This window comes from Nomascus leucogenys, chromosome 12 (assembly GCF_006542625.1).
Source record: "Nomascus leucogenys isolate Asia chromosome 12, Asia_NLE_v1, whole genome shotgun sequence".
Taxonomy (NCBI): Eukaryota; Metazoa; Chordata; class Mammalia; order Primates; family Hylobatidae; genus Nomascus; species Nomascus leucogenys.
Window position 1 is genome coordinate 55,819,640 of NC_044392.1, and position 12,705 is coordinate 55,832,344.

Here is a 12,705-nt window from a genome sequence, read left to right on the forward strand (position 1 = left end):
AGCCACTGTCAGCAAGTTTGTAGCCCCGGCTTCACTTCCCTGAAAGGGCGGGGGAGTTTCAGCTGCCCTGGCCTCCCTCCAGCAACTGAGCCACAGAGGATTCAAATACCCCATCAGTTGCAAGGCCCTGACTTTACCCAGCTGAAAACTGACTATCTCATCTGGGAAGGGTCAGTTAAAAAATGACAGAACTGCCTAAAGTAAACAAAGGGAACAACCACAACAGAAACTTTCTCTGCAATGTTTCCTTATAATTACCGGCCCATCCCACCAGGGCTCTGGCTTGAGTCCCCATCCACTCTCCCTGTTGCCCCCACAGGACCTTGTTTGAGTAAGCCCTAGCTGACCTGAGGATCGCCTCCCTGTCTACGTGCCTCTGTCCCGCCCTCTCCATGGAGGAGAGGGAGACTCCAGATTGCAGGAAGTTTTGAGAATGGAGTTTGAGGATTGTCAGGCAAGAAGACCCTCTAGAGCTCATTCATTGGGACCCCTAATGGATGAGTAAACAGCTTAAATGAAGTGCCTAAAGTTGAGAGCAAGTATGGGACAGAACTGGTTTTCTTCTTGCTAACCGAGTGCTCTTTCTGGTAATCATATACTGTTGTAAGGGACTAAAGATAAGGAAACTAACACTGAAGTTCTCTTTCTCCACCTTTTCATTCTAACCAAATCCTACTTTGTTGAACTTTTAAACTTTATAGATAGGCTGGGCATGGTGGCTTACGCCTGTAATCCCAGCACTTTGGGAGGTCGAGGTAGGTGGATCATGATGTCAGGAGTTCAAGACCAGCCTTGCCAAGATGGTGAAACCCCATCTCTACTAAAAATAAAAATAAAAAAAATTAGCTGGGTGTGGTGGCAGGCACCTGTAATCCCAGCTACTCAGGAGGCTGAGGCAGAGAATTGCTTGAACCTGGGAGGTGGAGGTTGCAGTGAGCTGAGATCATGCCACTGCACTCCAGCCTGGGTGACACAGCGAGACTCAATCTCAAATAAAACAAAAACAAAAACAAACAAATACGCTTTCTAGATAAACATATTTTGAATTTAGACTTAAGGACAAGGACTAAATCTTACACTCTGTGTACCTTGTTCGTACTTCAGAGTTCATGAAGTGTGTTCATGGTCAGCAGCCAAGTAGAGCGGGTAGGACATTGGCTTCAGAGTTCAGCCAGCCTCAGAATCCCATCTCTGCACATTCTAGCTGTGTAAACTTGTAGGCAGATTATCTTCTCTAAAACTTAGTTTCCACATTTGCAAAAGGGGAACAATAATAGCTCCACCTCATTATTTTGTCATGAAGATTTCATGAGATGATACATGTAATGCACATTGAAAAACTCAATAAATGTTAGAAATTGTAAATAGTCCTGGAAGGCATTTATCATTCCTGTTTTACAGATGAAAAAATTAAAGCTCAGAGAGTTTAAGGGCTAGAGTCATACAATCAGTTAGTAAGATAGCTAGGATTTAGCTCAGCCTCCCAGCTCCACACCCACGGTACTTGCTGCGCCACCATTGAGTGTAAACAATTGGGGGTGGCTCTAAGCTATGGGCCAAATATGTCTTCCCTATCATCATGGAATGACATGTTATTTATTAAGCCCATACATGCTTGGGGTGCCAGGAAATGGATGCTTCTGGGGTGAGGTAGGCTCTTCATGTGCAGCCTTCATGTACAGATTTCAGCCAAGGAAATCAAGCCTGGCACTAATCCCTTGCCCAAGCCCAGGGACACTGTGCCCACGCAGTATGTCAGAAGTCTTTGAATATCCTCAGCCTTCCTTTCCTCTGGCAATGCTTCCTTGATGCCCTGAGAATATTTTGCTTACCCTGACATTAGAGCCCTCTTCACACTCTCAAGCTTTCTAGTATTTTGGGTGTCCATCTGATTCTCCTGTTGAAACTGGACTCCAAAGTGAAGTGCTCAAAATGGCACATAGAGGTATGAGAAAAACATATGTGAATACTTGCTTCTATTTATTTTTAAATCTAAAATATTAAGAAAATTAGGCTTTACTAATATTAAAATATCACAGTAGAGTGTATGGAATTTATAGCAAACGTGCAATTATTAGGCATGTATGCTGGTTTTCTTTTCTTTCTTTCTTTTTTTTTTTTTGATGGAGTGGTATGAAGAAAAGAGACTAGAGGTAGCTGTTCTAGAAAGTAAGCTCCTACAGGCAGAAGATGTGTCTTTTTCTAATGTGTATTCCACCCCTCCCTCATTATGTAGCACTAAATCACTCCTCCCTGATTAAATAAATTTGGCATCTATGTAAACTTGGTTGTCTTTCTTGTTTTTCCCCTCCTTTTGTCATCCATCTGATATAATATTATGTCTTATTCAATATTCTCCCAAGACCTGAACAAATAATAAAGCTGTGTTAGTAAAGAGTGCAAATTTCCATAAAAAGACTGAAAAGTACAAGATTCATAGTCCCCAGGGAGATGGTTAATGGTAGTCAATATGGCATATAGTGGGCAAAAGAAAAGCTAAATGTAAAACTTCATGGAAGAACTCAGGGATACAGTCAGGCAGGGAGCCCCAGCACTACAGTCTGAGAAATCAAATGTAATCTGAGCATATGTGTGTTTTCAAACTAACCACTGCCCTCCCTCTCCTCTGAAACTTGCAGACAGCAATGCAACACAATGCAATGAGCCAGGGTCTTGGAGAAAGAAAGAAGTCCCAACTCTGTCACTGTCCTGGTTGGGTGATCTTGGGCAAGGTCCCTAATCACCCCCACTCCCAGGAAAATAGTTCCTTACCTACAGATGAGGTTGAGCTAGATGATTTTGGAGGTTCCTTCATGCTTTGAAGCAGCCCATGTTTTCTTCCTGAGGCAATTTATACTTCAAGTGACACCATGAAGCTCACTGGACCAAAAATATCACCTTACCACCAAGCCTTTCATGGTTTGTGACGTCCTCTCCTCAGGCACTGTGTCCCATGCGGTGCTTCCCAACCTAGCAATAACTTACTGGCATGAGTCCACTTCAAGTATCAGTTATGTCCATGATGCATGTAGAGTGGGAAGGCAAGATATGAAAGGTTATATATGTGGTATGTGTGTATCTATAAATACCTACAAATATATGTGCATACACATAGAAAAAGCACTGAAAGATACTCAGCATACTTTCAACACTGATTATTCCTAGGGAGTAGGAAAGCAAGATGAAGGTATGAATTTTACCATTTACTTTAAATCCTCCTATATTTTTGTTGTTTTTTAAAAATAAATGATTTTACTATTTAAAAATAAAAATTTTTTAAAATAAATATTAAAGTCCTATACAAATGTTTAATAATATTTGTAATAAGTAGCACCAGTTTCTTCAAGAAGCCCTACCAGAAGCAAATCTGCATCTTGATACCGCATTAGAGCCTTGGCTGAAGTACTAATAATACCCGAACATTCTACGGAGGATCGGGCCCTGGACTGGGAGACCCTAATCACATAATCAGAAACTCTTATTGAGTAATTTTGGGCAACTTGAGTTTTCCCAAACTTTACTTGAGTTTGGTTTTCTTGACTAGAAAACAATGCTTTTGAACTAAATCCTCTATTGGGAACTTTCTACTCTGAAGTCCTGTGATTCTTGACAACAGTACATGCAAAAGACACAGGAAAGTGAGTATGTCATATGGCAGCCAGGATACTTTCCCCCAAAGCAAAGTGAAAACTGATGTGAAACTCCTTCTTCCTTCCTTATTTTCCTCTCTCTCTCTCTCTCTCTCCACCTCTGTTATCTAAATGCTCTATATCTGAAGCATTCATCACTTTATAGGCCTTGATGGGATACAGAGGACAACCTTTTACTTTAGAAGCTGAAAATGTCAGATACTTATTTTCCAGCTTCCCTTACAGGTATGCATAGGCATAAGGATCTGCATTGCTTTTTGACTCAGGAGCTAGTGACCTCAAATAGCAAAGACTGCTGAATCTGTTCTGCAGCAGGGAGTGGCATTAGTTGTAATAACAACAATTCATTTTTCAGATGCTACAGCAGTGGTGGTTCTGGTGGTTCTAGCAGCAGGGACCAGCATCCAGGCTTGGGGCATTCACTGAGCAGTGGTTTCCATGCAGTGGGGGCATTGATGACTTCATGATATTGTTCTGCAGTACAATTTTAGGTGTTGCTTCTGGCTATGTAGCCTCTAAACCTGGGTTTCTAGTCCTCCTGGAGAGCTTGTGAACTACCTAATATTTTTTAATAAATTCATTTACTGCTTAGATTAACTACAAATTGTTTCTGTTGCTTGCCACCAAAAACGTTTACTAATGCACCTATTATTTTTTTAAAAATCATGCACTTGGAGATTATATATCTATACACACACATATGTTTTTAAGGGAAAAAAACCCCCCTTCCCTTTGTTGATCCCTTATTTTCCCAGCTTCTTCTCTGGAGGTAGTAATAATGATTTGTTTCTTATGTATTCCTCCAGAGATATCTTGTATGTACACAAGCGCATCTATGTATTTAAGAAAAGTTACTTAAAAATCACTCAAATAGGATCACTCCATATACACTGTTCAATAATTTGCTTGTAACCTTAAGACTACATGTTAGAGATAATTCCATAAATATAAAGCTGCCTCATCCTTTTTCTTATTTTTATTTTTAGAGACAGGGTCTTGCTCTGTCTTCCACGCTAGAGTGCTGTGGTGTGATTATAGCTAATTGCGACCTCTAACTCCTGAGCTCAGGGGATCCTCCTACTTTAGCCTCCCAAGTAGCTGGGACAACAGGTATGTGCCACCATTCCTCGCTAATTTTTTATTTTTTGTAGAGTCAGGCCTTGCCGTGTTGCCCGGGCTGGTCTCGAACTCCTGGCCTCAACTGATCTTCCCATCTTTGTCTCTCAAATTGCTAGGATTACAAGTGTGAGTGACTGTGCCTGGCCTGCCTCATTCTTTTTATTATTGGCTGCTTAATATCCCTCTGAATGAATATACTATAATTTATGTAGCCAGTTTCCTCGTATAAGCAGTTGGGTTGCTTACAGTTTTGGTGACTACAAATAATGCTGCAATGATATCATTGTAAATATGTATTTTTTAAAAAATATGGAATGCTTCATGCATGTCATCCTTGTGCAGGGGCCATGACAATCTTCTCTGTATCCTTCCAATTTTAGCATATGTGCAGCTGAAGTGAGCAAGTAAATATGTCTTAATGCCCAGTGCAAGCAGACACATGTCTGATAGTGAAGTTGCAGCGTCAAAAGGTAAATGTAACTTTAACATTTTGATAGCACCAAAATGCACTGCAAATTTAGTAACAATTTTTAATCCTACTAAAAATATTTTAGACTCCCCCTCCCACCAAATCTTTACCTCGCCAATGTATATTATCAGATTTTATAATTTTGCTGTTCTAATAGGTGAAAACTGATTTTCTCATTGTTCTGATTTTCATTCTTTAATTTATGAGTGAGGTTGAACATTTTTCATGTATTTAAAAGCCATTTGTAAGTATTCACCTGTGTAGTATATTCATGTCCTTTGCCTGTTGTTTTCTATTGGATTTTTATCTGTGTTTAATTGCTTTGTAAAAACTTCATCTTTTTTGAAATAGGTTCTTGCTTTGTCACCCAGACTGGAGTTGCAGTCTGGCATCCTCCTGACTTGGCCTTTTTTTTTTTTTTTTGAGACAAAGTCTCACTCTGTCGCCTGGGCTGGAGTGCAGTGGCACGATCTCAGCTCACTTCAACCTCTGCCTCCCAGGTTCCAGTGATTCTCCTGCCTCAGTCTCCCGAGTAGCTGGGATTACAGGCATGTGCTACCACTCGCGGTTAATTGTTTCATATTTTTCGTAGAGATGGGGTTTCACCATGTTGGCCAGACTGGGCTTGAACTCCTGACCTCAAGTGATCTGCCTGCCTCGGTCCCCCAAAGTGCTGGGATTACAGGTGTGAGCCACAGCACCCAGCCCTGCCTCAGCCTTTTAAAGTGCGAGGATTACAAGTGTGAGCCACTACACCTGGTCAAAATTCCATATTTTAAAGTAAATTTGCCTTTTGTCATACTTGTTGCAAAATTTTTTCCCAATTTGTTTTTGGTTTTCTGATCTTTTTAAATTTGATTTGATTTCTGGTTTTTGCTTTGCATAAATCTTTAATTTTCACAAAGCCAAATTTGTCTATATTTTTGCTTATGGCTCTGGATTTGTTTGGAATGGCTTTTGGCTGGGTAGCTCCTCATGGTTTCAACATTGAAGCTGCTAATTTAGAAAAACAATACTTGAGACTTCTGGTTAAAGACAGCAGATTAAACACATGCTCCACTCCCTCCTAGAACTCAACCAAAATTTAATGTTTTGATTAAGTGATACATTCACATGGTTTTAAAACCAGAAAAATACAAAGAGGGGCAGCCTGAAATGCTTCCCTCATCTATGTCTCCCATCAGCTCAGTTCCCACTTTCTCCCTGTCCATAAATAAGGACTGTTATGCTTTCTTATGCGTGTTTCCAGAGATTCTTTATGCATATGTAAGCAAGTAAGAATTTTGGTAAACTTTTTTTTAAGGAGAAACCTACAAGGACAAAAGAATATAAAAAGGACAAGAATAAGAAAGATAATTTTAAAAGCAGAAACATAAAAGGCCGGGCACAATGGCTCACGCCTGTAATCCCAGCACTTTGGGAGACTGAGGCAGGTGGATCACTTGAGGTCAGGAGTTCACGACCAGCCTGGCCAACATGGTAAAAACCCACCTCTACTAAAAATACAAAAATTAGCCGGGCATGGTGGCGGGTGCCTGTAGTCTCAGCTACTTGGGAGGCTGAACTGGGAAGGTCGGGGGTGGGGGTTGCAGTTAGCTGAGATTGCACCACTGTACTCCAGCCTGGGTGACAGAGTGAGACTGTGTCTCAAAAAATAAATAAATAAACAAATAAAAGCTAGAACATAGATGAATGAGTGGTAACTGAATCAAGAGACCTGAGAAAGCTGAATCCTAAGCCTGCAGATGAGAAAGGTAAAGCAACTCACTTTACATTTCAGAATCCCCCAAATGCTCAGCAATTGGTGGCACCAGGTACTTTTGGAAATAAGGGTGAAGTTGTGGCTAAAAACAGTAAGTTGCATTGAAAATCAGCTCAGGAAACAATGAAAGCCCCAGGCCCCCTCTTCCTCTTGCTGTTAGATGGATTGCCCCTTCCCCACGATGTCCAAGAATGGAGGATTTTCTGGTGGGAGAGTAAGACAGAGAAGGGACAAGGCACTATTGTGTGAAAGGACAACATGCTGGGAAAAAACAGGGGATTATAAACCCATTGCCTTCTGCCATCTTCTCTTACTTAGGAAACCCTGCCAGCCAGCCTGAATATTAGGAAAGCCTTCTCTGAAACCCTGACACACTGGAGAGAAGTGCTGCAAAGATAACTCAGAAATGACAGCATCTCTGAAAGAAAAAGAAAACAAGAAGTATTAATAATATCTCCAGAGAAATAAGAGAACTAGTGCATATATGAAATAAGAACAGAATGCTATGTTTTAAAAGGAACATTTAGAGAGCAAAAAAAACTTAGAAATTTAAATATGATAGCAAAAATATAAAAAAGCTTAGTAGATTTGGAAAGTAGAAAGGAAAGCAGAAAGATAACAGGTGGAAAATAAAAAATATAATTTATATTTTTATTTAATATAAAAATTAATTTAAAATTTAAAAATTTAATATAAAAATTAATATATTTTTATTTATTTTATATACCAAAATTAGTTTATTTGGGAGATGACCCCAGGAAACGTCTGTAGGAGACTAAAGTAACTAGAAAAGGATCGTACGGAAGTTAATATATATTGCAAGTTACTGTGAACAAGTGGAACTTGACTTCATCGGGGAAGTCTGGGAGACCTGTGTAGAAAGCATGCTTTAGGGTTAAACCCCCTCATGGTTGAGCAAGCTGGGATATTTATCTACTAACTCTCATCAGTCATTGGTTAAGGGTCTCTCCCAGGGAAAAGAGGGTTAATTCCCCAACACTTCCTGAGCAAACTTTCAGTAGCTAGAAAAAGCCCTCAGGCAAAGAGACATATGTGCTGGCAATTTTGAAGGCCTGGATGTTAAATGCCAAGAGAATTTGGGCAGGGCACTGATGGCAAATGTTATATCTTCTCCGCACTCTTTCTTAGGAAACTACTGAAGAATGTGCTCCACCAAAACAGTGCTGTGAGTCAAGAAAGAGGAAGAGGCGGAATTCAGGAACCAGAGCACTCAACACAGAGGTGAAGAGAGTCCCCAGGATGTGGGTGAAGGGAAGTCCCAAGATGACAGATGTACAGCAGGCCTAGAGGTCAGTCAGCCCAGAGAGGAGCAGATCAGTAGGCTCTGGAAGAGCTCTCTTCCAGATGAAATTGATGGAATGCCAAGTTTGTTTGGGCGTATTGAGAGGAGACTTAAACAACTAGAGAGGAGTATTGATTAAATTAGTGACATATGCATAGAAAAATAGGCAAATGAAAAATGAGACAATTATTAACTCCAGAGAAAGCAAAATAGTTTTGAAGAAAGTGATCATAATTTATTATGCAACACAGGTGCGAATAGTATTTATTTGATCATAGTAATATAAACACTGAGTATCAGTTTAATAATGACATAGAAATATAAGCCCATGTGGTATAGGAAGAGGCAAAAACTGAATCCCCATCTTCCACAGTGGAAAGTCAACAGAGAAAACTAAGAAGTAGCTATTTAGAGATACAATGATTTCCCTTCTCCCCCTAAAAAAGGATATAGTGAAAGCATTAAAAGTGATTTCCTCTGAGGAGTGGGAAATGAAGGGGTGGAGTAGGGGAATGCTATTTCTTGTAATTAGTAATTTAGAACTATTTGATTCTTTAAACTATGTGCATATTTAACTTTGATGTTTAAAAAAACTAAATAGAACTCAGTAATCTTTTTTCCTTTGCTGTATGAAAAAGCGAGGAGGTGAGATGGAAAATGTGCCTCATTCCTAGCTGATAAGGAAACTGGGCAGGCAAAATGAAACTTGCTTGTTCCATGAGTCCATCAACCCAGCAGGGTCAACGTCTTTTCAATCTTCTTGAGACAGAAGAAAAGCTATGAGCAACTGGGAAATTAAAACTAAAATTCCTTTGAAAGAGCCATTGATGCCAAACTGACCTGAAATCTGGGGCTACCCTAAGAGGGCTTTGTCCTAAATAAATGGTCCAGGGTAAGTACAAAGAAAGGATTCTATCAAATGCAAAAATGAAACCAGGATTATATTAAGGGAGCTAGTAACAGCACTTGAGTGTAAGTAGAATACATTCTTAATTATGTCTAATATGAATTTCCTTAAATTCTTTAAATGCCAGTTGTTTTAAAATACAGAAATTAAAAATATGACTATATTGATTTATAGTTTTAATTTTAAAAACCATGGGAGTACTTTGTACAGTCTTTTAATTAACCATATCTATGACCGAAATTGCACATTGTTTAGGTCTCTGGCCCTATCATGATACCAGTCTGTTACTTTCTGATTGCAGGCAAAATAACTACAGGAATGAGGCCTCCTGGAGGCAGAGTCAGTTCTGCTTTCTCTTCCTGCCTTCAGTCTTTACCTACCAGATCCTTCTCCTCAGCCTGGAAAAATGCTCAAAAAGTTCCAATCTAAAATAAAAATAAAGAAGAAATTCTCACTTAAGCTATCACCCAAACTTTCTCTTTTCCTTCATCATAATACTTCTAAAAAAATATAACTTCCTTTTCTTCCTTTACTTCCTCACCACATACTACTTCTTAACTCCTTGTAATCTAGCTTTCACTTTGACCATTGCACTGAACCTGCTGTCTCAGAGGTCTCAAAGGACTTCTTACTTGCTAAATTTCGGTCCTGCTTAGCCCTCATCCTCCTTAACCTCTCTGTTTTTGACTTTCAAAATGTCTCACGGTGTCTCTCTCTGTTGCTCTGTCTCTCTCTCTTCTCTCTGTGTCTCTCACCCACCCACCCTCTAGCCCCCTTATTCTGTGTTATTCCTCTCTTTTGGATTTCCTTCCTCCCTTATTATTCTTCCTTTGACTCTTGTGTCCCCGTCATTCTCTTAAGAATAGGCATCCAATGAGATCCCATGACTCCCTGCAAGATCTGGAATCTGCCTATGTCTCCAACCTCTTATGCACCCTGTTCCCCCTTGTTCATTTCACTCCAGTTACACTGATATTTCAGTTCCTCTAATGGGCCAATGAGCTCCTTATTACCTTAGGACCTGCTTTCTCTACCTGGGACACTCCCCCCACATCCCCCCACCCCCAAAGGGCTTCATCTGGCTATTTCCAAATCAACTTTCAGGTCTCAGCTTCATATTGCTTCCTCAGAGTGGCTCTCCCTAAGTGCATCCCCTCCCCACCCCTCCAAATTAAATCTGTTTCCCCATTTTTTCTATTTTAGAAATAGTTTTTTTATCAAATTATTATATGGTTTAAAATGAAAGACTAATTGTGTATTTATTTGCTTAAATCTCTACCTTTCTCTCCAGAGTGTAATTTCCATGAGGACAGGAACCATGTCAGTTTTGTTTAACACTGTATCCTTAGCATTCAGCACAGACCTTGAAGCAGCAGACAACAAATATTGGTTGAATAAATGAGTGAACAAAGTGCCAGGCACTACAGTAAGTACTTCTTCCTGCCGGGCGCTATGGCAAGTACTTTACATATATCACCTCATTTTTATTCTTACCACAACCCTATGCATAGGTACTACTATCAGATAAGGAAATGGAAGCTTACAGAGACTGACCAATATGCCCAAAATCTCACAGAAAAATGAGTATAGCTATCACGACGTGAAAAGATGTAGAGGAACCTTAACTGCATATTATTAAGTTAAAGAAGCTAATCTGAAAAGCCTTCATACTGTATGATTCCAACTATGTGACATTCTGGAAACAGCAGAACTATGGAGACAGTAGAAAGGTCAATAGTTGAGGAAGGAAGGGATGAAGAGGCAGAGCACAGAGGATATTTAAGGACCAAAAATACTCTGTATGATATGTAATAGTGGATACGTGTCATACATTTGTCCAAACCCATAGAATGTATGATGCCAAGAGTGAACCCTAATTTACACTATGGACTTGGATGGTGATGATGGGTTGATGCAGGTTCACCAGCTGTAACAAATGTACCACCTGTGTGGGGATGTTGATAATGGAGAGGGCCTTTGCATGTGTGGGGACAGGGAGTATATGAGAAATTTCTATTCTTTCTGCTCAATTTTGCTGTGAATCTAAAACTGCTCTAAAAAATAAAATATTTTAAAAATGAGTGTCAGAGGTCGGATTTGAAAACATTTGTTTGACTCTATGTAGGGCTTAATTATAATATTATACTGCTTCCCAGTTGACAAATCTAATACTTTCACCTTCCAAAACTTCCCTCACACTTACTTCCTGTTGTCTGTTTCTATGGTTTCTCTTGAGTCCTCCTTCCAGGATCCATTCCAAGCCAGACAATGTATGAGGGTGAGAAACTGTGGTCATGGAGGAGACTGGACAGACCGGGAAGCTTTTCTTTTCTAACACATGTTTCTGAGGAGCCCTCAGGAAGCCTGTGAAACGGGAAAACCACGGTGATGGTCAATGCTCTGACAGCTCCCCTGCCCCTTTCTCCATGCTCTTCTCCTGCCGTGCCTTCCCCGAGGCTGTGGGTTGCTCCCCACTGTGCTGCTCCCCTCGGGCCTTCTCTCCCTGCCCACATATGCATGTGCCAGTCCTTTCCCCTGACAAAAATGTCAACATAGAATGGTAAGTAGAAAAAAAATAAGATGCAATATTGTACAAATAGTTGTTATGGGTTGAATTGTGTCCTCCCAAAATTGACATGTTGGAGTCTTAACCCCCATTACCTCGGAAGGTGACCTTATTTGGAAATAAGGTTGTTGTAGGTATAATCAATCAAGTTAAGATGAGGTCATAATGAAGTAGGAGGGACGCTTAATTCAAAATGACTATTATCCTTATTAAAAGAATGCCATGTGGAGAGACAGACATGCACCAAGGATACTGCCATGTTGCGAGGAAGGCAGAGATTCGGGTGATACAGCAGAAGCTGGGAAACACCAAAGGCTTCCAGCAAAACAGCAGAAGACAGGAGAGAGGCCTGGGACGTATTCTTTCTCACAGTCCTCACAAAGAACCAATTTGCCAACACCTTGATCTCAGACTTCTAGCCTCCAGAACTGTGAGACAGCAAATTGCTGTTATTTAAGCCACTCAGTTGTGGTACCTTGTTATGGAAGTACTGGCAAGCTCATAGAAATAACAGAATCCTGATCTTGTAAAGCAAAATAAACTCATGTATTATGGGTTATCTTCCTACATACAAACATACACATATACATAGATAAACACGTAGAAACAATGAAAGGCAATATATTTTAAAAGTTATCAATACTTCTTTGGGGATAATGGATGCTGAATAATTTTGCTTTGTACTTTTCTCTGCACCTTTGGGTATTTTCTCAGTTCTCTTACCTCTCTACAGTATTATGCATTATTACATAGACCAGCGGCCCCCAACCTTTTTGGTACCAGGGACCTGTTTTGTGGAAGACAATTTTTTCCACAGGTGGGGCAGCAGTGGGGATGGTTTCAGGATGAAACTGTTCCACTGCAGATCATCAGACATTAGATTCTCATAAGGAGCATGCATCCTAGATCCCTTCCATGCGCACTTCACA

The 12,705-nt window shown here is 40.2% G+C and overlaps 1 protein-coding gene and 1 pseudogene across 1 annotated transcript in view; one reads left to right on the plus strand and one right to left on the minus strand.

Annotated features, from left to right (window-relative positions):
• The window catches only part of LOC115837636 (putative neuroblastoma breakpoint family member 7), a 655,832-nt gene that overhangs the window by 335,771 nt on the left and 307,356 nt on the right, over nucleotides 1-12,705 (plus strand).
• Nucleotides 5,073-5,171, minus strand: LOC115837716 (annotated as a pseudogene).